General features: G+C 37.3%; 32 non-coding genes across 32 annotated transcripts; all 32 read right to left on the bottom strand.

Moving 5' to 3' along the window:
* Positions 1-94: 94 nt before the first annotated feature.
* TRNAL-UAG (transfer RNA leucine (anticodon UAG)) lies at positions 95-176 on the bottom strand. The gene has a single exon. It is a non-coding gene; the product is annotated as a tRNA-Leu (tRNA).
* Positions 177-585: 409 nt separating this feature from the next.
* On the bottom strand, positions 586-667 carry TRNAL-AAG (transfer RNA leucine (anticodon AAG)). Its single transcript has one exon. It is a non-coding gene; the product is annotated as a tRNA-Leu (tRNA).
* A 737-nt stretch (positions 668-1404) lies between these two features.
* TRNAL-UAG (transfer RNA leucine (anticodon UAG)) lies at positions 1405-1486 on the bottom strand. Its single transcript has one exon. It is a non-coding gene; the product is annotated as a tRNA-Leu (tRNA).
* Positions 1487-1896: 410 nt separating this feature from the next.
* TRNAL-AAG (transfer RNA leucine (anticodon AAG)) lies at positions 1897-1978 on the bottom strand. The gene has a single exon. It is a non-coding gene; the product is annotated as a tRNA-Leu (tRNA).
* Positions 1979-2715: 737 nt separating this feature from the next.
* On the bottom strand, positions 2716-2797 carry TRNAL-UAG (transfer RNA leucine (anticodon UAG)). The gene has a single exon. It is a non-coding gene; the product is annotated as a tRNA-Leu (tRNA).
* A 411-nt stretch (positions 2798-3208) lies between these two features.
* TRNAL-AAG (transfer RNA leucine (anticodon AAG)) lies at positions 3209-3290 on the bottom strand. Its single transcript has one exon. It is a non-coding gene; the product is annotated as a tRNA-Leu (tRNA).
* A 1230-nt stretch (positions 3291-4520) lies between these two features.
* TRNAL-AAG (transfer RNA leucine (anticodon AAG)) lies at positions 4521-4602 on the bottom strand. The gene has a single exon. It is a non-coding gene; the product is annotated as a tRNA-Leu (tRNA).
* A 1222-nt stretch (positions 4603-5824) lies between these two features.
* Positions 5825-5906, bottom strand: TRNAL-AAG (transfer RNA leucine (anticodon AAG)). Its single transcript has one exon. It is a non-coding gene; the product is annotated as a tRNA-Leu (tRNA).
* A 737-nt stretch (positions 5907-6643) lies between these two features.
* TRNAL-UAG (transfer RNA leucine (anticodon UAG)) lies at positions 6644-6725 on the bottom strand. Its single transcript has one exon. It is a non-coding gene; the product is annotated as a tRNA-Leu (tRNA).
* A 410-nt stretch (positions 6726-7135) lies between these two features.
* On the bottom strand, positions 7136-7217 carry TRNAL-AAG (transfer RNA leucine (anticodon AAG)). Its single transcript has one exon. It is a non-coding gene; the product is annotated as a tRNA-Leu (tRNA).
* A 737-nt stretch (positions 7218-7954) lies between these two features.
* On the bottom strand, positions 7955-8036 carry TRNAL-UAG (transfer RNA leucine (anticodon UAG)). Its single transcript has one exon. It is a non-coding gene; the product is annotated as a tRNA-Leu (tRNA).
* A 411-nt stretch (positions 8037-8447) lies between these two features.
* On the bottom strand, positions 8448-8529 carry TRNAL-AAG (transfer RNA leucine (anticodon AAG)). Its single transcript has one exon. It is a non-coding gene; the product is annotated as a tRNA-Leu (tRNA).
* Positions 8530-9266: 737 nt separating this feature from the next.
* On the bottom strand, positions 9267-9348 carry TRNAL-UAG (transfer RNA leucine (anticodon UAG)). Its single transcript has one exon. It is a non-coding gene; the product is annotated as a tRNA-Leu (tRNA).
* Positions 9349-9758: 410 nt separating this feature from the next.
* TRNAL-AAG (transfer RNA leucine (anticodon AAG)) lies at positions 9759-9840 on the bottom strand. The gene has a single exon. It is a non-coding gene; the product is annotated as a tRNA-Leu (tRNA).
* Positions 9841-10578: 738 nt separating this feature from the next.
* Positions 10579-10660, bottom strand: TRNAL-UAG (transfer RNA leucine (anticodon UAG)). The gene has a single exon. It is a non-coding gene; the product is annotated as a tRNA-Leu (tRNA).
* A 410-nt stretch (positions 10661-11070) lies between these two features.
* Positions 11071-11152, bottom strand: TRNAL-AAG (transfer RNA leucine (anticodon AAG)). Its single transcript has one exon. It is a non-coding gene; the product is annotated as a tRNA-Leu (tRNA).
* A 737-nt stretch (positions 11153-11889) lies between these two features.
* TRNAL-UAG (transfer RNA leucine (anticodon UAG)) lies at positions 11890-11971 on the bottom strand. The gene has a single exon. It is a non-coding gene; the product is annotated as a tRNA-Leu (tRNA).
* Positions 11972-12381: 410 nt separating this feature from the next.
* On the bottom strand, positions 12382-12463 carry TRNAL-AAG (transfer RNA leucine (anticodon AAG)). The gene has a single exon. It is a non-coding gene; the product is annotated as a tRNA-Leu (tRNA).
* A 737-nt stretch (positions 12464-13200) lies between these two features.
* Positions 13201-13282, bottom strand: TRNAL-UAG (transfer RNA leucine (anticodon UAG)). The gene has a single exon. It is a non-coding gene; the product is annotated as a tRNA-Leu (tRNA).
* A 410-nt stretch (positions 13283-13692) lies between these two features.
* On the bottom strand, positions 13693-13774 carry TRNAL-AAG (transfer RNA leucine (anticodon AAG)). Its single transcript has one exon. It is a non-coding gene; the product is annotated as a tRNA-Leu (tRNA).
* An 841-nt stretch (positions 13775-14615) lies between these two features.
* On the bottom strand, positions 14616-14697 carry TRNAL-UAG (transfer RNA leucine (anticodon UAG)). The gene has a single exon. It is a non-coding gene; the product is annotated as a tRNA-Leu (tRNA).
* A 410-nt stretch (positions 14698-15107) lies between these two features.
* TRNAL-AAG (transfer RNA leucine (anticodon AAG)) lies at positions 15108-15189 on the bottom strand. Its single transcript has one exon. It is a non-coding gene; the product is annotated as a tRNA-Leu (tRNA).
* A 737-nt stretch (positions 15190-15926) lies between these two features.
* TRNAL-UAG (transfer RNA leucine (anticodon UAG)) lies at positions 15927-16008 on the bottom strand. The gene has a single exon. It is a non-coding gene; the product is annotated as a tRNA-Leu (tRNA).
* A 410-nt stretch (positions 16009-16418) lies between these two features.
* On the bottom strand, positions 16419-16500 carry TRNAL-AAG (transfer RNA leucine (anticodon AAG)). The gene has a single exon. It is a non-coding gene; the product is annotated as a tRNA-Leu (tRNA).
* Positions 16501-17341: 841 nt separating this feature from the next.
* On the bottom strand, positions 17342-17423 carry TRNAL-UAG (transfer RNA leucine (anticodon UAG)). The gene has a single exon. It is a non-coding gene; the product is annotated as a tRNA-Leu (tRNA).
* A 1354-nt stretch (positions 17424-18777) lies between these two features.
* On the bottom strand, positions 18778-18859 carry TRNAL-AAG (transfer RNA leucine (anticodon AAG)). Its single transcript has one exon. It is a non-coding gene; the product is annotated as a tRNA-Leu (tRNA).
* Positions 18860-19721: 862 nt separating this feature from the next.
* On the bottom strand, positions 19722-19803 carry TRNAL-AAG (transfer RNA leucine (anticodon AAG)). The gene has a single exon. It is a non-coding gene; the product is annotated as a tRNA-Leu (tRNA).
* Positions 19804-20776: 973 nt separating this feature from the next.
* On the bottom strand, positions 20777-20858 carry TRNAL-AAG (transfer RNA leucine (anticodon AAG)). Its single transcript has one exon. It is a non-coding gene; the product is annotated as a tRNA-Leu (tRNA).
* Positions 20859-22906: 2048 nt separating this feature from the next.
* On the bottom strand, positions 22907-22988 carry TRNAL-UAG (transfer RNA leucine (anticodon UAG)). Its single transcript has one exon. It is a non-coding gene; the product is annotated as a tRNA-Leu (tRNA).
* A 33-nt stretch (positions 22989-23021) lies between these two features.
* TRNAL-AAG (transfer RNA leucine (anticodon AAG)) lies at positions 23022-23103 on the bottom strand. Its single transcript has one exon. It is a non-coding gene; the product is annotated as a tRNA-Leu (tRNA).
* Positions 23104-23840: 737 nt separating this feature from the next.
* Positions 23841-23922, bottom strand: TRNAL-UAG (transfer RNA leucine (anticodon UAG)). Its single transcript has one exon. It is a non-coding gene; the product is annotated as a tRNA-Leu (tRNA).
* Positions 23923-24441: 519 nt separating this feature from the next.
* TRNAL-AAG (transfer RNA leucine (anticodon AAG)) lies at positions 24442-24523 on the bottom strand. Its single transcript has one exon. It is a non-coding gene; the product is annotated as a tRNA-Leu (tRNA).
* Between the last annotated feature and the right edge of the window lie 477 nt (positions 24524-25000).

The following is a 25000-nucleotide window of genomic DNA, read 5'->3' as shown; positions in this document are numbered from 1 at the left end:
ACTCTGTTGTTGAATTGTCCCAGCAACTATCATACACCAGATAGAATTTGAACTTTAAGAGAAAATAACTGATTTTGTTTTTGGAAAATAATTATGGCAGCAGTGGGATTTGAACCCACGCCTCCGAAGAGACTGGAGTCTAAATCCAGCGCCTTAGACCGCTCGGCCATGCTACCACACTTAAAGTTAAGTCATAGTTTCTCACAGTCTGGAATCTAGAACTAGAATTACAGAAAATGTTGTTGTTGTAGTAAAGAAATACGTAAAAATCTATTTTATGTTAAGCATTTTAGATGCTCTTAACATAAGTGAGAATTTTTTTTAAAGAATATTGGTTGCCATGCAATCTAGATGAGAAATGGTTAATTTTTAATTAATTTGCATTTTAGTCGAGTTTACCACTTTGAAACCAATCACTGACATTTTCTTTGAAATATGTATATGGCAGCTTTGGGAAGTTAGCAAAGAAAGAAATTAGCTGTTATAACAATGTGATGATGAACACTTATTTTTTAATTGAATTGCATTATTGTGGAAAGAACAATGAAAACATCAACCTCTAACAATATATATCAATAATAAATATGGCAGCAGTGGGATTTGAACCCACGCCTCCAAAGAGACTGGAGCCTTAATCCAGCGCCTTAGACCGCTCGGCCATGCTACCTCATGGGTGCAGTGTTCATGTGGCTCAAAGATCTATCAAATGATTATTTAAATGTGTTTTGTTCACTTTATATGAAGTAAAAAAACATATTGAGATTTATTAGAGCATTCACATATGGTTAGGGTTAGGTACGTAATACTGGTGCTTGGGTTTCTGGTGGTCATTGCAATATTAGGGACATCTCAATGCTCACAATTCTGACACTTGCTAGGTTAGCCTTCTAACTTTCAACATCGAGCCCCTAACTCTAACACTGAACATACCTGCAGCCTATCCTTAATTCTTTTCCTTCCAATGCCTAACTCCAAAATCTCTTAGTATCTTACCATGACCCTTCCTATCTGCAGCATAACCTTAAACATACTCCTATAGTTCCAAACTCTTAACCTCCCTTCTTAGTGCCTAACCATTACTCCACCCCCTGCCATTGAACCATAACATCCCCTACACATAGGACAGAGTTCCAAAATCAGTCGTTTTACCAGTGTTTGGGATTCTGCTATCAGTTTCCTGACTTGCAGCTTCCCGAATGCCAGGATGCCCAATGCATCCAATTGTAATCACTTCAAGTTAATTTTTATGTCTCTACAGTCTTTAGAAATATTTTTGAAAAGTATCTAGTAGATATGATAAACTTTTTTGAACTCTGTTGTTGAATTGTCCCAGCAACTATCATACACCAGATAGAATTTGAACTTTAAGAGAAAATAACTGATTTTGTTTTTGGAAAATAATTATGGCAGCAGTGGGATTTGAACCCACGCCTCCGAAGAGACTGGAGTCTAAATCCAGCGCCTTAGACCGCTCGGCCATGCTACCACACTTAAAGTTAAGTCATAGTTTCTCACAGTCTGGAATCTAGAACTAGAATTACAGAAAATGTTGTTGTTGTAGTAAAGAAATACGTAAAAATCTATTTTATGTTAAGCATTTTAGATGCTCTTAACATAAGTGAGAATTTTTTTTTAAAGAATATTGGTTGCCATGCAATCTAGATGAGAAATGGTTAATTTTTAATTAATTTGCATTTTAGTCGAGTTTACCACTTTGAAACCAATCACTGACATTTTCTTTGAAATATGTATATGGCAGCTTTGGGAAGTTAGCAAAGAAAGAAATTAGCTGTTATAACAATGTGATGATGAACACTTATTTTTTAATTGAATTGCATTATTGTGGAAAGAACAATGAAAACATCAACCTCTAACAATATATATCAATAATAAATATGGCAGCAGTGGGATTTGAACCCACGCCTCCAAAGAGACTGGAGCCTTAATCCAGCGCCTTAGACCGCTCGGCCATGCTACCTCATGGGTGCAGTGTTCATGTGGCTCAAAGATCTATCAAATGATTATTTAAATGTGTTTTGTTCACTTTATATGAAGTAAAAAAACATATTGAGATTTATTAGAGCATTCACATATGGTTAGGGTTAGGTACGTGATACTGGTGCTTGGGTTTCTGGTGGTCATTGCAATGTTAGGGACATCTCAATGCTCACAATTCTGACACTTGCTAGGTTAGCCTTCTAACTTTCAACATCGAGCCCCTAACTCTAACACTGAACATACCTGCAGCCTATCCTTAATTCTTTTCCTTCCAATGCCTAACTCCAAAACCTCTTAGTATCTTACCATGACCCTTCCTATCTGCAGCATAACCTTAAACATACTCCTATAGTTCCAAACTCTTAACCTCCCTTCTTAGTGCCTAACCATTACCCCACCCCCTGCCATTGAACCATAACATCCCCTACACATAGGACAGAGTTCCAAAATCAGTCGTTTTACCAGTGTTTGGGATTCTGCTATCAGTTTCCTGACTTGCAGCTTACCGAATGCCAGGATGCCCAATGCATCCAATTGTAATCACTTCAAGTTAATTTTTATGTCTCTACAGTCTTTAGAAATATTTTTGAAAAGTATCTAGTAGATATGATAAACTTTTTTGAACTCTGTTGTTGAATTGTCCCAGCAACTATCATACACCAGATAGAATTTGAACTTTAAGAGAAAATAACTGATTTTGTTTTTGGAAAATAATTATGGCAGCAGTGGGATTTGAACCCACGCCTCCGAAGAGACTGGAGCCTAAATCCAGCGCCTTAGACCGCTCGGCTATGCTACCACACTTAAAGGTAACTCATAGTTTCTCACAGTCTGGAATCTAGAACTAGAAATTACAGAAAATGTTGTTGTTGTAGTAAAGAAATACGTAAAAATCTGTTTTATGTTCAGCATTTTAGATGCTCTTAACATAAGTGAGAATTTTTTTTTAAAGAATATTGGTTGCCATGCAATCTAGATGAGAAATGGTTAATTTTTAATTAATTTGCATTTTAGTCGAGTTTACCACTTTGAAACCAATCACTGACATTTTCTTTGAAAAATTTATATGGCAGCTTTGGGAAGTTAGCAAAGAAAGAAATTAGCTGTTATAACAATGTGATGATGAACACTTATTTTTTAATTGAATTGCATTATTGTGGAAAGAACAATGAAAACATCAACCTCTAACAATATATATCAATAATAAATATGGCAGCAGTGGGATTTGAACCCACGCCTCAGAAGAGACTGGAGCCTTAATCCAGCGCCTTAGACCGCTCGGCCATGCTACCTCATGGGTGCAGTGTTCATGTGGCTTAAAGATCTATCAAATTATTATTTAAATGTGTTTTGTTCACTTTATATGAAGTAAAAAAAACATATTGAGATTTATTAGAGCATTCACATATGGTTAGGGTTAGGTACGTGATACTGGTGCTTGGGTTTCTGGTGGTCATTGCAATGTTAGGGACATCTCAATGCTCACAATTCTGACACTTGCTAGGTTAGCCTTCTAACTTTCAACATCGAGCCCCTAACTCTAACACTGAACATACCTGCAGCCTATCCTTAATTCTTTTCCTTCCAATGCCTAACTCCAAAATCTCTTAGTATCTTACCATGACCCTTCCTATCTGCAGCATAACCTTAAACATACTCCTATAGTTCCAAACTCTTAACCTCCCTTCTTAGTGCCTAACCATTACCCCACCCCCTGCCATTGAACCATAACATCCCCTACACATAGGACAGAGTTCCAAAATCAGTCGTTTTACCAGTGTTTGGGATTCTGCTATCAGTTTCCTGACTTGCAGCTTCCCGAATGCCAGGATGCCCAATGCATCCAATTGTAATCACTTCAAGTTAATTTTTATGTCTCTACAGTCTTTAGAAATATTTTTGAAAAGTATCTAGTAGATATGATAAACTTTTTTGAACTCTGTTGTTGAATTGTCCCAGCAACTATCATACACCAGATAGAATTTGAACTTTAAGAGAAAATAACTGATTTTGTTTTTGGAAAATAATTATGGCAGTAGTGGGATTTGAACCCACGCCTCCGAAGAGACTGGAGCCTAAATCCAGCGCCTTAGACCGCTCGGCCATGCTACCACACTTAAAGGTAAGTCATAGTTTCTCACAGTCTGGAATCTAGAACTAGAATTACAGAAAATGTTGTTGTTGTAGTAAAGAAATACGTAAAAATATGTTTTATGTTAAGCATTTTAGATGCTCTTAACATAAGTGAGAATTTTTTTTTAAAGAATATTGGTTGCCATGCAATCTAGATGAGAAATGGTTAATTTTTAATTAATTTGCATTTTAGTCGAGTTTACCACTTTGAAACCAATCACTGACATTTTCTTTGAAACATTTATATGGCAGCTTTGGGAAGTTAGCAAAGAAAGAAATTAGCTGTTATAACAATGTGATGATGAACACTTATTTTTTAATTGAATTGCATTATTGTGGAAAGAACAATGAAAACATCAACCTCTAACAATATATATCAATAATAAATATGGCAGCAGTGGGATTTGAACCCACGCCTCCAAAGAGACTGGAGCCTTAATCCAGCGCCTTAGACCGCTCGGCCATGCTACCTCATGGGTGCAGTGTTCATGTGGCTCAAAGATCTATCAAATGATTATTTAAATGTGTTTTGTTCACTTTATATGAAGTAAAAAAACATATTGAGATTTATTAGAGCATTCACATATGGTTAGGGTTAGGTACGTGATACTGGTGCTTGGGTTTCTGGTGGTCATTGCAATATTAGGGACATCTTAATGCTCACAATTCTGACACTTGCTAGGTTAGCCTTCTAACTTTCAACATCGAGCCCCTAACTCTAACACTGAACATACCTGCAGCCTATCCTTAATTCTTTTCCTTCCAATGCCTAACTCCAAAACCTCTTAGTATCTTACCATGACCCTTCCTATCTGCAGCATAACCTTAAACATACTCCTATAGTTCCAAACTCTTAACCTCCCTTCTTAGTGCCTAACCATTACCCCACCCCCTGCCATTGAACCATAACATCCCCTACACATAGGACAGAGTTCCAAAATCAGTCGTTTTACCAGTGTTTGGGATTCTGCTATCAGTTTCCTGACTTGCAGCTTCCCGAATGCCAGGATGCCCAATGCATCCAATTGTAATCACTTCAAGTTAATTTTTATGTCTCTACAGTCTTTAGAAATATTTTTGAAAAGTATCTAGTAGATATGATAAACTTTTTTGAACTCTGTTGTTGAATTGTCCCAGCAACTATCATACACCAGATAGAATTTGAACTTTAAGAGAAAATAACTGATTTTGTGTTTGGAAAATAATTATGGCAGCAGTGGGATTTGAACTCCGAAGAGACTGGAGCCTAAATCCAGCGCCTTAGACCGCTCGGCCATGCTACCACACTTAAAGGTAAGTCATAGTTTCTCACAGTCTGGAATCTAGAACTAGAATTACAGAAAATGTTGTTGTTGTAGTAAAGAAATACGTAAAAATCTGTTTTATGTTAAGCATTTTAGATGCTCTTAACATAAGTGAGAATTTTTTTTTAAAGAATATTGGTTGCCATGCAATCTAGATGAGAAATGGTTAATTTTTAATTAATTTGCATTTTAGTCGAGTTTAACACTTTGAAACCAATCTCTGACATTTTCTTTGAAAAATTTATATGGCAGCTTTGGGAAGTTAGCAAAGAAAGAAATTAGCTGTTATAACAATGTGATGATGAACACTTATTTTTTAATTGAATTGCATTATTGTGGAAATAACAATGAAAACATCAACCTCTAACAATATATATCAATAATAAATATGGCAGCAGTGGGATTTGAACCCACGCCTCCAAAGAGACTGGAGCCTTAATCCAGCGCCTTAGACCGCTCGGCCATGCTACCTCATGGGTGCAGTGTTCATGTGGCTCAAAGATCTATCAAATGATTATTTAAATGTGTTTTGTTCACTTTATATGAAGTAAAAAAACATATTGAGATTTATTAGAGCATTCACATATGGTTAGGGTTATGTACGTAATACTGGTGCTTGGGTTTCTGGTGGTCATTGCAATATTAGGGACATCTCAATGCTCACAATTCTGACACTTGCTAGGTTAGCCTTCTAACTTTCAACATCGAGCCCCTAACTCTAACACTGAACATACCTGCAGCCTATCCTTAATTCTTTTCCTTCCAATGCCTAACTCCAAAATCTCTTAGTATCTTACCATGACCCTTCCTATCTGCAGCATAACCTTAAACATACTCCTATAGTTCCAAACTCTTAACCTCCCTTCTTAGTGCCTAACCATTACTCCACCCCCTGCCATTGAACCATAACATCCCCTACACATAGGACAGAGTTCCAAAATCAGTCGTTTTACCAGTGTTTGGGATTCTGCTATCAGTTTCCTGACTTGCAGCTTCCCGAATGCCAGGATGCCCAATGCATCCAATTGTAATCACTTCAAGTTAATTTTTATGTCTCTACAGTCTTTAGAAATATTTTTGAAAAGTATCTAGTAGATATGATAAACTTTTTTGAACTCTGTTGTTGAATTGTCCCAGCAACTATCATACACCAGATAGAATTTGAACTTTAAGAGAAAATAACTGATTTTGTTTTTGGAAAATAATTATGGCAGCAGTGGGATTTGAACCCACGCCTCCGAAGAGACTGGAGTCTAAATCCAGCGCCTTAGACCGCTCGGCCATGCTACCACACTTAAAGTTAAGTCATAGTTTCTCACAGTCTGGAATCTAGAACTAGAATTACAGAAAATGTTGTTGTTGTAGTAAAGAAATACGTAAAAATCTATTTTATGTTAAGCATTTTAGATGCTCTTAACATAAGTGAGAATTTTTTTTTAAAGAATATTGGTTGCCATGCAATCTAGATGAGAAATGGTTAATTTTTAATTAATTTGCATTTTAGTCGAGTTTACCACTTTGAAACCAATCACTGACATTTTCTTTGAAATATGTATATGGCAGCTTTGGGAAGTTAGCAAAGAAAGAAATTAGCTGTTATAACAATGTGATGATGAACACTTATTTTTTAATTGAATTGCATTATTGTGGAAAGAACAATGAAAACATCAACCTCTAACAATATATATCAATAATAAATATGGCAGCAGTGGGATTTGAACCCACGCCTCCAAAGAGACTGGAGCCTTAATCCAGCGCCTTAGACCGCTCGGCCATGCTACCTCATGGGTGCAGTGTTCATGTGGCTCAAAGATCTATCAAATGATTATTTAAATGTGTTTTGTTCACTTTATATGAAGTAAAAAAACATATTGAGATTTATTAGAGCATTCACATATGGTTAGGGTTAGGTACGTGATACTGGTGCTTGGGTTTCTGGTGGTCATTGCAATGTTAGGGACATCTCAATGCTCACAATTCTGACACTTGCTATGTTAGCCTTCTAACTTTCAACATCGAGCCCCTAACTCTAACACTGAACATACCTGCAGCCTATCCTTAATTCTTTTCCTTCCAATGCCTAACTCCAAAACCTCTTAGTATCTTACCATGACCCTTCCTATCTGCAGCATAACCTTAAACATACTCCTATAGTTCCAAACTCTTAACCTCCCTTCTTAGTGCCTAACCATTACCCCACCCCCTGCCATTGAACCATAACATCCCCTACACATAGGACAGAGTTCCAAAATCAGTCGTTTTACCAGTGTTTGGGATTCTGCTATCAGTTTCCTGACTTGCAGCTTACCGAATGCCAGGATGCCCAATGCATCCAATTGTAATCACTTCAAGTTAATTTTTATGTCTCTACAGTCTTTAGAAATATTTTTGAAAAGTATCTAGTAGATATGATAAACTTTTTTGAACTCTGTTGTTGAATTGTCCCAGCAACTATCATACACCAGATAGAATTTGAACTTTAAGAGAAAATAACTGATTTTGTTTTTGGAAAATAATTATGGCAGCAGTGGGATTTGAACCCACGCCTCCGAAGAGACTGGAGCCTAAATCCAGCGCCTTAGACCGCTCGGCTATGCTACCACACTTAAAGGTAACTCATAGTTTCTCACAGTCTGGAATCTAGAACTAGAAATTACAGAAAATGTTGTTGTTGTAGTAAAGAAATACGTAAAAATCTGTTTTATGTTAAGCATTTTAGATGCTCTTAACATAAGTGAGAATTTTTTTTTAAAGAATATTGGTTGCCATGCAATCTAGATGAGAAATGGTTAATTTTTAATTAATTTGCATTTTAGTCGAGTTTACCACTTTGAAACCAATCACTGACATTTTCTTTGAAAAATTTATATGGCAGCTTTGGGAAGTTAGCAAAGAAAGAAATTAGCTGTTATAACAATGTGATGATGAACACTTATTTTTTAATTGAATTGCATTATTGTGGAAAGAACAATGAAAACATCAACCTCTAACAATATATATCAATAATAAATATGGCAGCAGTGGGATTTGAACCCACGCCTCCAAAGAGACTGGAGCCTTAATCCAGCGCCTTAGACCGCTCGGCCATGCTACCTCATGGGTGCAGTGTTCATGTGGCTCAAAGATCTATCAAATGATTATTTAAATGTGTTTTGTTCACTTTATATGAAGTAAAAAAACATATTGAGATTTATTAGAGCATTCACATATGGTTAGGGTTAGGTACGTAATACTGGTGCTTGGGTTTCTGGTGGTCATTGCAATATTAGGGACATCTCAATGCTCACAATTCTGACACTTGCTAGGTTAGCCTTCTAACTTTCAACATCGAGCCCCTAACTCTAACACTGAACATACCTGCAGCCTATCCTTAATTCTTTTCCTTCCAATGCCTAACTCCAAAATCTCTAAGTATCTTACCATGACCCTTCCTATCTGCAGCATAACCTTAAACATACTCCTATAGTTCCAAACTCTTAACCTCCCTTCTTAGTGCCTAACCATTACCCCACCCCCTGCCATTGAACCATAACATCCCCTACACATAGGACAGAGTTCCAAAATCAGTCGTTTTACCAGTGTTTGGGATTCTGCTATCAGTTTCCTGACTTGCAGCTTCCCGAATGCCAGGATGCCCAATGCATCCAATTGTAATCACTTCAAGTTAATTTTTATGTCTCTACAGTCTTTAGAAATATTTTTGAAAAGTATCTAGTAGATATGATAAACTTTTTTGAACTCTGTTGTTGAATTGTCCCAGCAACTATCATACACCAGATAGAATTTGAACTTTAAGAGAAAATAAGTGATTTTGTTTTTGGAAAATAATTATGGCAGCAGTGGGATTTGAACCCACGCCTCCGAAGAGACTGGAGCCTAAATCCAGCGCCTTAGACCGCTCGGCCATGCTACCACACTTAAAGGTAAGTCATAGTTTCTCACAGTCTGGAATCTAGAACTAGAATTACAGAAAATGTTGTTGTTGTAGTAAAGAAATACGTAAAAATCTTTTTTATGTTAAGCATTTTAGATGCTCTTAACATAAGTGAGAATTTTTTTTTAAAGAATATTGGTTGCCATGCAATCTAGATGAGAAATGGTTAATTTTTAATTAATTTGCATTTTAGTCGAGTTTACCACTTTGAAACCAATCACTGACATTTTCTTTAAAATATGTATATGGCAGCTTTGGGAAGTTAGCAAAGTAAGAAATTAGCTGTTATAACAATGTGATGATGAACACTTATTTTTTAATTGAATTGCATTATTGTGGAAAGAACAATGAAAACATCAACCTCTAACAATATATATCAATAATAAATATGGCAGCAGTGGGATTTGAACCCACGCCTCCGAAGAGACTGGAGCCTTAATCCAGCGCCTTAGACCGCTCGGCCATGCTACCTCATGGGTGCAGTGTTCATGTGGCTTAAAGATCTATCAAATTATTATTTAAATGTGTTTTGTTCACTTTATATGAAGTAAAAAAAACATATTGAGATTTATTAGAGCATTCACATATGGTTAGGGTTAGGTACGTGATACTGGTGCTTGGGTTTCTGGTGGTCATTGCAATGTTAGGGACATCTCAATGCTCACAATTCTGACACTTGCTAGGTTAGCCTTCTAACTTTCAACATCGAGCCCCTAACTCTAACACTGAACATACCTGCAGCCTATCCTTAATTCTTTTCCTTCCAATGCCTAACTCCAAAATCTCTTAGTATCTTACCATGACCCTTCCTATCTGCAGCATAACCTTAAACATACTCCTATAGTTCCAAACTCTTAACCTCCCTTCTTAGTGCCTAACCATTACCCCACCCCCTGCCATTGAACCATAACATCCCCTACACATAGGACAGAGTTCCAAAATCAGTCGTTTTACCAGTGTTTGGGATTCTGCTATCAGTTTCCTGACTTGCAGCTTCCCGAATGCCAGGATGCCCAATGCATCCAATTGTAATCACTTCAAGTTAATTTTTATGTCTCTACAGTCTTTAGAAATATTTTTGAAAAGTATCTAGTAGATATGATAAACTTTTTTGAACTCTGTTGTTGAATTGTCCCAGCAACTATCATACACCAGATAGAATTTGAACTTTAAGAGAAAATAACTGATTTTGTTTTTGGAAAATGATTATGGCAGCAGTGGGATTTGAACCCACGCCTCCGAAGAGACTGGAGCCTAAATCCAGCGCCTTAGACCGCTCGGCCATGCTACCACACTTAAAGGTAAGTCATAGTTTCTCACAGTCTGGAATCTAGAACTAGAATTACAGAAAATGTTGTTGTTGTAGTAAAGAAATACGTAAAAATATGTTTTATGTTAAGCATTTTAGATGCTCTTAACATAAGTGAGAATTTTTTTTTAAAGAATATTGGTTGCCATGCAATCTAGATGAGAAATGGTTAATTTTTAATTAATTTGCATTTTAGTCGAGTTTACCACTTTGAAACCAATCACTGACATTTTCTTTGAAACATTTATATGGCAGCTTTGGGAAGTTAGCAAAGAAAGAAATTAGCTGTTATAACAATGTGATGATGAACACTTATTTTTTAATTGAATTGCATTATTGTGGAAAGAACAATGAAAACATCAACCTCTAACAATATATATCAATAATAAATATGGCAGCAGTGGGATTTGAACCCACGCCTCCAAAGAGACTGGAGCCTTAATCCAGCGCCTTAGACCGCTCGGCCATGCTACCTCATGGGTGCAGTGTTCATGTGGCTCAAAGATCTATCAAATGATTATTTAAATGTGTTTTGTTCACTTTATATGAAGTAAAAAAACATATTGAGATTTATTAGAGCATTCACATATGGTTAGGGTTAGGTACGTGATACTGGTGCTTGGGTTTCTGGTGGTCATTGCAATGTTAGGGACATCTCAATGCTCACAATTCTGACACTTGCTAGGTTAGCCTTCTAACTTTCAACATCGAGCCCCTAACTCTAACACTGAACATACCTGCAGCCTATCCTTAATTCTTTTCCTTCCAATGCCTAACTCCAAAACCTCTTAGTATCTTACCATGACCCTTCCTATCTGCAGCATAACCTTAAACATACTCCTATAGTTCCAAACTCTTAACCTCCCTTCTTAGTGCCTAACCATTACCCCACCCCCTGCCATTGAACCATAACATCCCCTACACATAGGACAGAGTTCCAAAATCAGTCGTTTTACCAGTGTTTGGGATTCTGCTATCAGTTTCCTGACTTGCAGCTTACCGAATGCCAGGATGCCCAATGCATCCAATTGTAATCACTTCAAGTTAATTTTTATGTCTCTACAGTCTTTAGAAATATTTTTGAAAAGTATCTAGTAGATATGATAAACTTTTTTGAACTCTGTTGTTGAATTGTCCCAGCAACTATCATACACCAGATAGAAATTGAACTTTAAGAGAAAATAACTGATTTTGTTTTTGGAAAATAATTATGGCAGCAGTGGGATTTGAACCCACGCCTCCGAAGAGACTGGAGCCTAAATCCAGCGCCTTAGACCGCTCGGCGATGCTACCACACTTAAAGGTAACTCATAGTTTCTCACAGTCTGGAATCTAGAACTAGAATTACAGAAAATGTTGTTGTTGTAGTAAAGAAATACGTAAAAATATGTTTTATGTTAAGCATTTTAGATGCTCTTAACATAAGTGAGAATTTTTTTTTAAAGAATATTGGTTGCCATGCAATCTAGATGAGAAATGGTTAATTTTTAATTAATTTGCATTTTAGTCGAGTTTACCACTTTGAAACCAATCACTGACATTTTCTTTGAAAAATTTATATGGCAGCTTTGGGAAGTTAGCAAAGAAAGAAATTAGCTGTTATAACAATGTGATGATGAACACTTATTTTTTAATTGAATTGCATTATTGTGGAAAGAACAATGAAAACATCAACCTCTAACAATATATATCAATAATAAATATGGCAGCAGTGGGATTTGAACCCACGCCTCCGAAGAGACTGGAGCCTTAATCCAGCGCCTTAGACCGCTCGGCCATGCTACCTCATGGGTACAGTGTTCATGTGGCTCAAAGATCTATCAAATGATTATTTAAATGTGTTTTGTTCACTTTATATGAAGTAAAAAAACATATTGAGATTTATTAGAGCATTCACATATGGTTAGGGTTAGGTACGTGATACTGGTGCTTGGGTTTCTGGTGGTCATTGCAATATTAGGGACATCTTAATGCTCACAATTCTGACACTTGCTAGGTTAGCCTTCTAACTTTCAACATCGAGCCCCTAACTCTAACACTGAACATACCTGCAGCCTATCCTTAATTCTTTTCCTTCCAATGCCTAACTCCAAAATCTCTTAGTATCTTACCATGACCCTTCCTATCTGCAGCATAACCTTAAACATACTCCTATAGTTCCAAACTCTTAACCTCCCTTCTTAGTGCCTAACCATTACCCCACCCCCTGCCATTGAACCATAACATCCCCTACACATAGGACAGAGTTCCAAAATCAGTCGTTTTACCAGTGTTTGGGATTCTGCTATCAGTTTCCTGACTTGCAGCTTCCCGAATGCCAGGATGCCCAATGCATCCAATTGTAATCACTTCAAGTAAATTTTTATGTCTCTACAGTCTTTAGAAATATTTTTGAAAAGTATCTAGTAGATATGATAAACTTTTTTGAACTCTGTTGTTGAATTGTCCCAGCAACTATCATACACCAGATTGAATTTGAACTTTAAGAGAAAATAACTGATTTTGTTTTTGGAAAATAATTATGGCAGCAGTGGGATTTGAACCCACGCCTCCGAAGAGACTGGAGCCTAAATCCAGCGCCTTAGACCGCTCGGCCATGCTACCACACTTAAAGGTAAGTCATAGTTTCTCACAGTCTGGAATCTAGAACTAGAATTACAGAAAATGTTGTTGTTGTAGTAAAGAAATACGTAAAAATCTGTTTTATGTTAAGCATTTTAGATGCTCTTAACATAAGTGAGAATTTTTTTTTAAAGAATATTGGTTGCCATGCAATCTAGATGAGAAATGGTTAATTTTTAATTAATTTGCATTTTAGTCGAGTTTACCACTTTGAAACCAATCACTGACATTTTCTTTGAAAAATTTATATGGCAGCTTTGGGAAGTTAGCAAAGAAAGAAATTAGCTGTTATAACAATGTGATGATGAACACTTATTTTTTAATTGAATTGCATTATTGTGGAAAGAACAATGAAAACATCAACCTCTAACAATATATATCAATAATAAATATGGCAGCAGTGGGATTTGAACCCACGCCTCCAAAGAGACTGGAGCCTTAATCCAGCGCCTTAGACCGCTCGGCCATGCTACCTCATGGGTGCAGTGTTCATGTGGCTCAAAGATCTATCAAATGATTATTTAAATGTGTTTTGTTCACTTTATATGAAGTAAAAAAACATATTGAGATTTATTAGAGCATTCACATATGGTTAGGGTTAGGTACGTAATACTGGTGCTTGGGTTTCTGGTGGTCATTGCAATATTAGGGACATCTCAATGCTCACAATTCTGACACTTGCTAGGTTAGCCTTCTAACTTTCAACATCGAGCCCCTAACTCTAACACTGAACATACCTGCAGCCTATCCTTAATTCTTTTCCTTCCAATGCCTAACTCCAAAATCTCTTAGTATCTTACCATGACCCTTCCTATCTGCAGCATAACCTTAAACATACTCCTATAGTTCCAAACTCTTAACCTCCCTTCTTAGTGCCTAACTCCAAAATCTCTTAGTATCTTACCATGACCCTTCCTATCTGCAGCATAACCTTAAACATACTCCTATAGTTCAAAACTCTTAACCTCCCTTCTTAGTGCCTAACCATTACCCCACCCCCTGCCATTGAACCATAACATCCCCTACACATAGGACAGAGTTCCAAAATCAGTCGTTTTACCAGTGTTTGGGATTCTGCTATCAGTTTCCTGACTTGCAGCTTACCGAATGCCAGGATGCCCAATGCATCCAATTGTAATCACTTCAAGTTAATTTTTATGTCTCTACAGTCTTTAGAAATATTTTTGAAAAGTATCTAGTAGATATGATAAACTTTTTTGAACTCTGTTGTTGAATTGTCCCAGCAACTATCATACACCAGATAGAAATTGAACTTTAAGAGAAAATAACTGATTTTGTTTTTGGAAAATAATTATGGCAGCAGTGGGATTTGAACCCACGCCTCCGAAGAGACTGGAGCCTAAATCCAGCGCCTTAGACCGCTCGGCTATGCTACCACACTTAAAGGTAACTCATAGTTTCTCACAGTCTGGAATCTAGAACTAGAATTACAGAAAATGTTGTTGTTGTAGTAAAGAAATACGTAAAAATATGTTTTATGTTAAGCATTTTAGATGCTCTTAACATAAGTGAGAATTTTTTTTTAAAGAATATTGGTTGCCATGCAATCTAGATGAGAAATGGTTAATTTTTAATTAATTTGCATTTTAGTCGAGTTTACCACTTTGAAACCAATCACTGACATTTTCTTTGAAAAATTTATATGGCAGCTTTGGGAAGTTAGCAAAGAAAGAAATTAGCTGTTATAACAATGTGATGATGAACACTTATTTTTTAATTGAATTGCATTATTGTGGAAAGAACAATGAAAACATCAACCTCTAACAATATATATCAATAATAAATATGGCAGCAGTGGGATTTGAACCCACGCCTCCGAAGAGACTGGAGCCTTAATCCAGCGCCTTAGACCGCTCGGCCATGCTACCTCATGGGTACAGTGTTCATGTGGCTCAAAGATCTATCAAATGATTATTTAAATGTGTTTTGTTCACTTTATATGAAGTAAAAAAACATATTGAGATTTATTAGAGCATTCACATATGGTTAGGGTTAGGTACGTGATACTGGTGCTTGGGTTTCTGGTGGTCATTGCAATATTAGGGACATCTTAATGCTCACAATTCTGACACTTGCTAGGTTAGCCTTCTAACTTTCAACATCGAGCCCCTAACTCTAACACTGAACATACCTGCAGCCTATCCTTAATTCTTTTCCTTCCAATGCCTAACTCCAAAATCTCTTAGTATCTTACCATGACCCTTCCTATCTGCAGCATAACCTTAAACATACTCCTATAGTTCCAAACTCTTAACCTCCCTTCTTAGTGCCTAACCATTACCCCACCCCCTGCCATTGAACCATAACATCCCCTACACATAGGACAGAGTTCCAAAATCAGTCGTTTTACCAGTGTTTGGGATTCTGCTATCAGTTTCCTGACTTGCAGCTTCCCGAATGCCAGGATGCCCAATGCATCCAATTGTAATCACTTCAAGTAAATTTTTATGTCTCTACAGTCTTTAGAAATATTTTTGAAAAGTATCTAGTAGATATGATAAACTTTTTTGAACTCTGTTGTTGAATTGTCCCAGCAACTATCATACACCAGATTGAATTTGAACTTTAAGAGAAAATAACTGATTTTGTTTTTGGAAAATAATTATGGCAGCAGTGGGATTTGAACCCACGCCTCCGAAGAGACTGGAGCCTAAATCCAGCGCCTTAGACCGCTCGGCCATGCTACCACACTTAAAGGTAAGTCATAGTTTCTCACAGTCTGGAATCTAGAACTAGAATTACAGAAAATGTTGTTGTTGTAGTAAAGAAATACGTAAAAATCTGTTTTATGTTAAGCATTTTAGATGCTCTTAACATAAGTGAGAATTTTTTTTTAAAGAATATTGGTTGCCATGCAATCTAGATGAGAAATGGTTAATTTTTAATTAATTTGCATTTTAGTCGAGTTTACCACTTTGAAACCAATCACTGACATTTTCTTTGAAAAATTTATATGGCAGCTTTGGGAAGTTAGCAAAGAAAGAAATTAGCTGTTATAACAATGTGATGATGAACACTTATTTTTTAATTGAATTGCATTATTGTGGAAAGAACAATGAAAACATCAACCTCTAACAATATATATCAATAATAAATATGGCAGCAGTGGGATTTGAACCCACGCCTCCAAAGAGACTGGAGCCTTAATCCAGCGCCTTAGACCGCTCGGCCATGCTACCTCATGGGTGCAGTGTTCATGTGGCTCAAAGATCTATCAAATGATTATTTAAATGTGTTTTGTTCACTTTATATGAAGTAAAAAAACATATTGAGATTTATTAGAGCATTCACATATGGTTAGGGTTAGGTACGTAATACTGGTGCTTGGGTTTCTGGTGGTCATTGCAATATTAGGGACATCTCAATGCTCACAATTCTGACACTTGCTAGGTTAGCCTTCTAACTTTCAACATCGAGCCCCTAACTCTAACACTGAACATACCTGCAGCCTATCCTTAATTCTTTTCCTTCCAATGCCTAACTCCAAAATCTCTTAGTATCTTACCATGACCCTTCCTATCTGCAGCATAACCTTAAACATACTCCTATAGTTCCAAACTCTTAACCTCCCTTCTTAGTGCCTAACTCCAAAATCTCTTAGTATCTTACCATGACCCTTCCTATCTGCAGCATAACCTTAAACATACTCCTATAGTTCCAAACTCTTAACCTCCCTTCTTAGTGCCTAACCATTACCCCACCCCCTGCCATTGAACCATAACATCCCCTACACATAGGACAGAGTTCCAAAATCAGTCGTTTTACCAGTGTTTGGGATTCTGCTATCAGTTTCCTGACTTGCAGCTTCCCGAATGCCAGGATGCCCAATGCATCCAATTGTAATCACTTCAAGTTAATTTTTATGTCTCTACAGTCTTTAGAAATATTTTTGAAAAGTATCTAGTAGATATTATAAACTTTTTTGAACTCTGTTGTTGAATTGTCCCAGCAACTATCATACACCAGATAGAATTTGAACTTTAAGAGAAAATAACTGATTTTGTTTTTGGAAAATAATTATGGCAGCAGTGGGATTTGAACCCACGCCTCCGAAGAGACTGGAGCCTAAATCCAGCGCCTTAGACCGCTCGGCCATGCTACCACACTTAAAGGTAAGTCATAGTTTCTCACAGTCTGGAATCTAGAACTAGAATTACAGAAAATGTTGTTGTTGTAGTAAAGAAATACGTAAAAATCTGTTTTATGTTAAGCATTTTAGATGCTCTTAACATAAGTGAGAATTTTTTTTTAAAGAATATTGGTTGCCATGCAATCTAGATGAGAAATGGTTAATTTTTAATTAATTTGCATTTTAGTCGAGTTTACCACTTTGAAACCAATCACTGACATTTTCTTTGAAATATGTATATGGCAGCTTTGGGAAGTTAGCAAAGAAAGAAATTAGCTGTTATAACAATCTGATGATGAACACTTATTTTTTAATTGAATTGCATTATTGTGGAAAGAACAATGAAAACATCAACCTCCAACAATATATATCAATAATAAATATGGCAGCAGTGGGATTTGAACCCACGCCTCCGAAGAGAGTGGAGCCTTAATCCAGCGCCTTAGACCGCTCGGCCATGCTACCTCATGGGTGCAGTGTTCATGTGGCTCAAAGATCTATCAAATGATTATTTAAATGTGTTTTGTTCACTTTATATGAAGTAAAAAAACATATTGAGATTTATTAGAGCATTCACATATGGTTAGGGTTAGGTACGTGATACTGGTGCTTGGGTTTCTGGTGGTCATTGCAATGTTAGGGACATCTCAATGCTCACAATTCTGACACTTGCTAGGTTAGCCTTCTAACTTTCAACATCGAGCCCCTAACTCTAACACTGAACATACCTGCAGCCTATCCTTAATTCTTTTCCTTCCAATGCCTAACTCCAAAACCTCTTAGTATCTTACCATGACCCTTCCTATCTGCAGCATAACCTTAAACATACTCCTATAGTTCCAAACTCTTAACCTCCCTTCTTAGTGCCTAACCATTACCCCACCCCCTGCCATTGAACCATAACATCCCCTACACATAGGACAGAGTTCCAAAATCAGTCGTTTTACCAGTGTTTGGGATTCTGCTATCAGTTTCCTGACTTGCAGCTTACCGAATGCCAGGATGCCCAATGCATCCAATTGTAATCACTTCAAGTTAATTTTTATGTCTCTACAGTCTTTAGAAATATTTTTGAAAAGTATCTAGTAGATATGATAAACTTTTTTGAACTCTGTTGTTGAATTGTCCCAGCAACTATCATACACCAGATAGAATTTGAACTTTAAGAGAAAATAACTGATTTTGTGTTTGGAAAATAATTATGGCAGCAGTGGGATTTGAACCCACGCCTCCGAAGAGACTGGAGCCTAAATCCAGCGCCTTAGAATGCTCGGCCATGCTCGGCCATGCTACCACACTTTAAGGTATTATATATCAATAATAAATATGGCAGCAGTGGGATTTGAACCCACGCCTCCGAAGAGACTGGAGCCTTAATCCAGCGCCTTAGACCGCTCGGCCATGCTACCTCATGGGTGCAGTGTTCATGTGGCTCAAAGATCTATCAAATTATTATTTAAATGTGTTTTGTTCACTTTATATGAAGTAAAAAAACATATTGAGATTTATTAGAGCATTCACATATGGTTAGGGTTAGGTACGTGATACTGGTGCTTGGGTTTCTGGTGGTCATTGCAATGTTAGGGACATCTCAATGCTCACAATTCTGACACTTGCTAGGTTAGCCTTCTAACTTTCAACATCGAGCCCCTATCTCTAACACTGAACATACCTGCAGCCTATCCTTAATTCTTTTCCTTCCAATGCCTAACTCCAAAATCTCTTAGTATCTTACCATGACCCTTCCTATCTGCAGCATAACCTTAAACATACTCCTATAGTTCCAAACTCTTAACCTCCCTTCTTAGTGCCTAACCATTACCCCACCCCCTGCCATTGAACCATAACATCCCCTACACATAGGACAGAGTTCCAAAATCAGTCGTTTTACCAGTGTTTGGGATTCTGCTATCAGTTTCCTGACTTGCAGCTTACCGAATGCCAGGATGCCCAATGCATCCAATTGTAATCACTTCAAGTTAATTTTTATGTCTCTACAGTCTTTAGAAATATTTTTGAAAAGTATCTAGTAGATATGATAAACTTTTTTGAACTCTGTTGTTGAATTGTCCCAGCAACTATCATACACCAGATAGAATTTGAACTTTAAGAGAAAATAACTGATTTTGTGTTTGGAAAATAATTATGGCAGCAGTGGGATTTGAACCCACGCCTCCGAAGAGACTGGAGCCTAAATCCAGCGCCTTAGAATGCTCGGCCATGCTCGGCCATGCTCGCACACTTAAAGGTATTATATATCAATAATAAATATGGCAGCAGTGGGATTTGAACCCACGCCTCCGAAGAGACTGGAGCCTTAATCCAGCGCCTTAGACCGCTCGGCCATGCTACCTCATGGGTGCAGTGTTCATGTGGCTCAAAGATCTATCAAATTATTATTTAAATGTGTTTTGTTCACTTTATATGAAGTAAAAAAACATATTGAGATTTATTAGAGCATTCACATATGGTTAGGGTTAGGTAAGTGATACTGGTGCTTGGGTTTCTGGTGGTCATTGCAATATTAGGGACATCTCAATGCTCACAATTCTGACACTTGCTAGGTTAGCCTTCTAACTTTCAACATCGAGCCCCTAACTCTAACACTGAACATACCTGCAGCCTATCCTTAATTCTTTTCCTTCCAATGCCTAACTCCAAAACCTCTTAGTATCTTACCATGACCCTTCCTATCTGCAGCATAACCTTAAACATACTCCTATAGTTCCAAACTCTTAACCTCCCTTCTTAGTGCCTAACCATTACCCCACCCCCTGCCATTGAACCATAACATCCCCTACACATAGGACAGAGTTCCAAAATCAGTCGTTTTACCAGTGTTTGGGATTCTGCTATCAGTTTCCTGACTTGCAGCTTCCCGAATGCCAGGATGCCCAATGCTCGGCCATGCTACCACACTTAAAGGTAACTCATAGTTTCTCACAGTCTGGAATCTAGAACTAGAAATTACAGAAAATGTTGTTGTTGTAGTAAAGAAATACGTAAAAATCTGTTTTATGTTAAGCATTTTAGATGCTCTTAACATAAGTGAGAATTTTTTTTTAAAGAATATTGGTTGCCATGCAATCTAGATGAGAAATGGTTAATTTTTAATTAATTTGCATTTTAGTCGAGTTTACCACTTTGAAACCAGTCACTGACATTTTCTTTGAAAAATTTATATGGCAGCTTTGGGAAGTTAGCAAAGAAAGAAATTAGCTGTTATAACAATGTGATGATGAACACTTATTTTTTAATTGAATTGCATTATTGTGGAAAGAACAATGAAAACATCAACCTCTAAAAATATATATCAATAATAAATATGGCAGCAGTGGGATTTGAACCCACGCCTCCAAAGAGACTGGAGCCTTAATCCAGCGCCTTAGACCGCTCGGCCATGCTACCTCATGGGTGCAGTGTTCATGTGGCTCAAAGATCTATCAAATTATTATTTAAATGTGTTTTGTTCACTTTATATGAAGTAAAAAAACATATTGAGATTTATTAGAGCATTCACATATGGTTAGGGTTAGGTACGTGATACTGGTGCTTGGGTTTCTGGTGGTCATTGCAATATTAGGGACATCTCAATGCTCACAATTCTGACACTTGCTAGGTAAGCCTTCTAACTTTCAACATCGAGCCCCTAACTCTAACACTGAACATACCTGCAGCCTATCCTTAATTCTTTTCCTTCCAATGCCTAACTCCAAAATCTCTTAGTATCTTACCATGACCCTTCCTATCTGCAGCATAACCTTAAACATACTCCTATAGTTCCAAACTCTTAACCTCCCTTCTTAGTGCCTAACCATTACCCCACCCCCTGCCATTGAACCATAACATCCCCTACACATAGGACAGAGTTCCAAAATCAGTCGTTTTACCAGTGTTTGGGATTCTGCTATCAGTTTCCTGACTTGCAGCTTCCCGAATGCCAGGATGCCCAATGCATCCAATTGTAATCACTTCAAGTTAATTTTTATGTCTCTACAGTCTTTAGAAATATTTTTGAAAAGTATCTAGTAGATATGATAAACTTTTTTGAACTCTGTTGTTGAATTGTCCCAGCAACTATCATACACCAGATAGAATTTGAACTTTAAGAGAAAATAACTGATTTTGTTTTTGGAAAATAATTATGGCAGCAGTGGAATTTGAACCCACGCCTCCGAAGAGACTGGAGCCTAAATCCAGCGCCTTAGACCGCTCGGCCATGCTACCACACTTAAAGGTAACTCATAGTTTCTCACAGTCTGGAATCTAGAACTAGAAATTACAGAAAATGTTGTTGTTGTAGTAAAGAAATACGTAAAAATCTGTTTTATGTTAAGCATTTTAGATGCTCTTAACATAAGTGAGAATTTTTTTTAAAGAATATTGGTTGCCTTGCAATCTAGATGAGAAATGGTTAATTTTTAATTAATTTGCATTTTAGTCGAGTTTACCACTTTGAAACCAATCACTGACATTTTCTTTGAAAAATTTATATGGCAGCTTTGGGAAGTTAGCAAAGAAAGAAATTAGCTGTTATAACAATGTGATGATGAACACTTATTTTTTAATTGAATTGCATTATTGTGGAAAGAACAATGAAAACATCAACCTCTAACAATATATATCAATAATAAATATGGCAGCAGTGGGATTTGAACCGACGCCTCCAAAGAGACTGGAGCCTTAATCCAGCGCCTTAGACCGCTCGGCCATGCTACCTCATGGGTGCAGTGTTCATGTGGCTCAAAGATCTATCAAATGATTATTTAAATGTGTTTTGTTCACTTTATATGAAGTAAAAAAACATATTGAGATTTATTAGAGCATTCACATATGGTTAGGGTTAGGTACGTGATACTGGTGCTTGGGTTTCTGGTGGTCATTGCAATATTAGGGACATCTCAATGCTCACAATTCTGACACTTGCTAGGTTAGCCTTCTAACTTTCAACATCGAGCCCCTAACTCTAACACTGAACATACCTGCAGCCTATCCTTAATTCTTTTCCTTCCAATGCCTAACTCCAAAACCTCTTAGTATCTTACCATGACCCTTCCTATCTGCAGCATAACCTTAAACATACTCCTATTGTTCCAAACTCTTAACCTCCCTTCTTAGTGCCTAACCATTACCCCACCCCCTGCCATTGAACCATAACATCCCCTACACATAGGACAGAGTTCCAAAATCAGTCGTTTTACCAGTGTTTGGGATTCTGCTATCAGTTTCCTGACTTGCAGCTTCCCGAATGCCAGGATGCCCAATGCATCCAATTGTAATCACTTCAAGTTAATTTTTATGTCTCTACAGTCTTTAGAAATATTTTTGAAAAGTATCTAGTAGATATGATAAACTTTTTTGAACTCTGTTGTTGAATTGTCCCAGCAACGATCATACACCAGATAGAATTTGAACTTTAAGAGAAAATAACTGATTTTGTGTTTGGAAAATAATTATGGCAGCAGTGGGATTTGAACCCACGCCTCCGAAGAGACTGGAGCCTAAATCCAGCGCCTTAGACCGCTCGGCCATGCTACCACACTTAAAGGTATTATATATCAATAATAAATATGGCAGCAGTGGGATTTGAACCCACGCCTCCAAAGAGACTGGAGCCTTAATCCAGCGCCTTAGACCGCTCGGCCATGCTGCCTCATGGGTGCAGTGTTCATGTGGCTCAAAGATCTATCAAATTATTATTTAAATGTGTTTTGTTCACTTTATATGAAGTAAAAAAACATATTGAGATTTATTAGAGCATTCACATATGGTTAGGGTTAGGTACGTGATACTGGTGCTTGGGTTTCTGGTGGTCATTGCAATATTAGGGACATCTCAATGCTCACAATTCTGACACTTGCTAGGTTAGCCTTCTAACTTTCAACATCGAGCCCCTAACTCTAACACTGAACATACCTGCAGCCTATCCTTAATTCTTTTCCTTCCAATGCCTAACTCCAAAATCTCTTAGTATCTTACCATGACCCTTCCTATCTGCAGCATAACCTTAAACATACTCCTATAGTTCCAAACTCTTAACCTCCCTTCTTAGTGCCTAACCATTACCCCACCCCCTGCCATTGAACCATAACATCCCCTACACATAGGACAGAGTTCCAAAATCAGTCGTTTTACCAGTGTTTGGGATTCTGCTATCAGTTTCCTGACTTGCAGCTTCCCGAATGCCAGGATGCCCAATGCATCCAATTGTAATCACTTCAAGTTAATTTTTATGTCTCTACAGTCTTTAGAAATATTTTTGAAAAGTATCTAGTAGATATGATAAACTTTTTTGAACTCTGTTGTTGAATTGTCCCAGCAACGATCATACACCAGATAGAATTTGAACTTTAAGAGAAAATAACTGATTTTGTGTTTGGAAAATAATTATGGCAGCAGTGGGATTTGAACCCACGCCTCCGAAGAGACGGGAGCCTAAATCCAGCGCCTTAGACCGCTCGGCCATGCTACCACACTTAAAGGTATTATATATCAATAATAAATATGGCAGCAGTGGGATTTGAACCCACGCCTCCGAAGAGACTGGAGCCTTAATCCAGCGCCTTAGACCGCTCGGCCATGCTACTTAAAGGTAACTCATAGTTTCTCACAGTCTGGAATCTAGAACTAGAATTACAGAAAATGTTGTTGTTGTAGTAAAGAAATACGTAAAAATATGTTTTATGTTAAGCATTTTAGATGCTCTTAACATAAGTGAGAATTTTTTTTAAAGAATATTGGTTGCCATGCAATCTAGATGAGAAATGGTTAATTTTTAATTAATTTGCATTTTAGTCGAGTTTACCACTTTGAAACCAATCTCTGACATTTTCTTTGAAAAATTTATATGGCAGCTTTGGGAAGTTAGCAAAGAAAGAAATTAGCTGTTATAACAATGTGATGATGAACACTTTTTTTCTAATTGAATTGCATTATTGTGGAAATAACAATGAAAACATCAACCTCTAACAATATAAATCAATAATAAATATGGCAGCAGTGGGATTTGAACCCACGCCTCCGAAGAGACTGGAGCCTTAATCCAGCGCCTTAGACCGCTCGGCCATGCTACCTCATGGGTGCAGTGTTCATGTGGCTCAAAGATCTATCAAATGATTATTTAAATGTGTTTTGTTCACTTTATATGAAGTAAAAAAACATATTGAGATTTATTAGAGCATTCACATATGGTTAGGGTTAGGTACGTGATACTGGTGCTTGGGTTTCTGGTGGTCATTGCAATATTAGGGACATCTTAATGCTCACAATTCTGACACTTGCTAGGTTAGCCTTCTAACTTTCAACATCGAGCCCCTAACTCTAACACTGAACATACCTGCAGCCTATCCTTAATTCTTTTCCTTCCAATGCCTAACTCCAAAATCTCTTAGTATCTTACCATGACCCTTCCTATCTGCAGCATAACCTTAAACATACTCCTATAGTTCCAAACTCTTAACCTCCCTTCTTAGTGCCTAACCATTACCCCACCCCCTGCCATTGAACCATAACATCCCCTACACATAGGACAGAGTTCCAAAATCAGTCGT

The sequence above is a fragment of the Crinia signifera genome, unplaced genomic scaffold (genome assembly GCF_055691185.1).
Source record: "Crinia signifera unplaced genomic scaffold, ASM5569118v1 HAP2_SCAFFOLD_130, whole genome shotgun sequence".
Classification (NCBI taxonomy): Eukaryota; Metazoa; Chordata; class Amphibia; order Anura; family Myobatrachidae; genus Crinia; species Crinia signifera.
The sequence above is the reverse complement of the archived record's forward strand: the minus strand, read 5'-3'. Positions and strand labels throughout refer to the sequence as shown.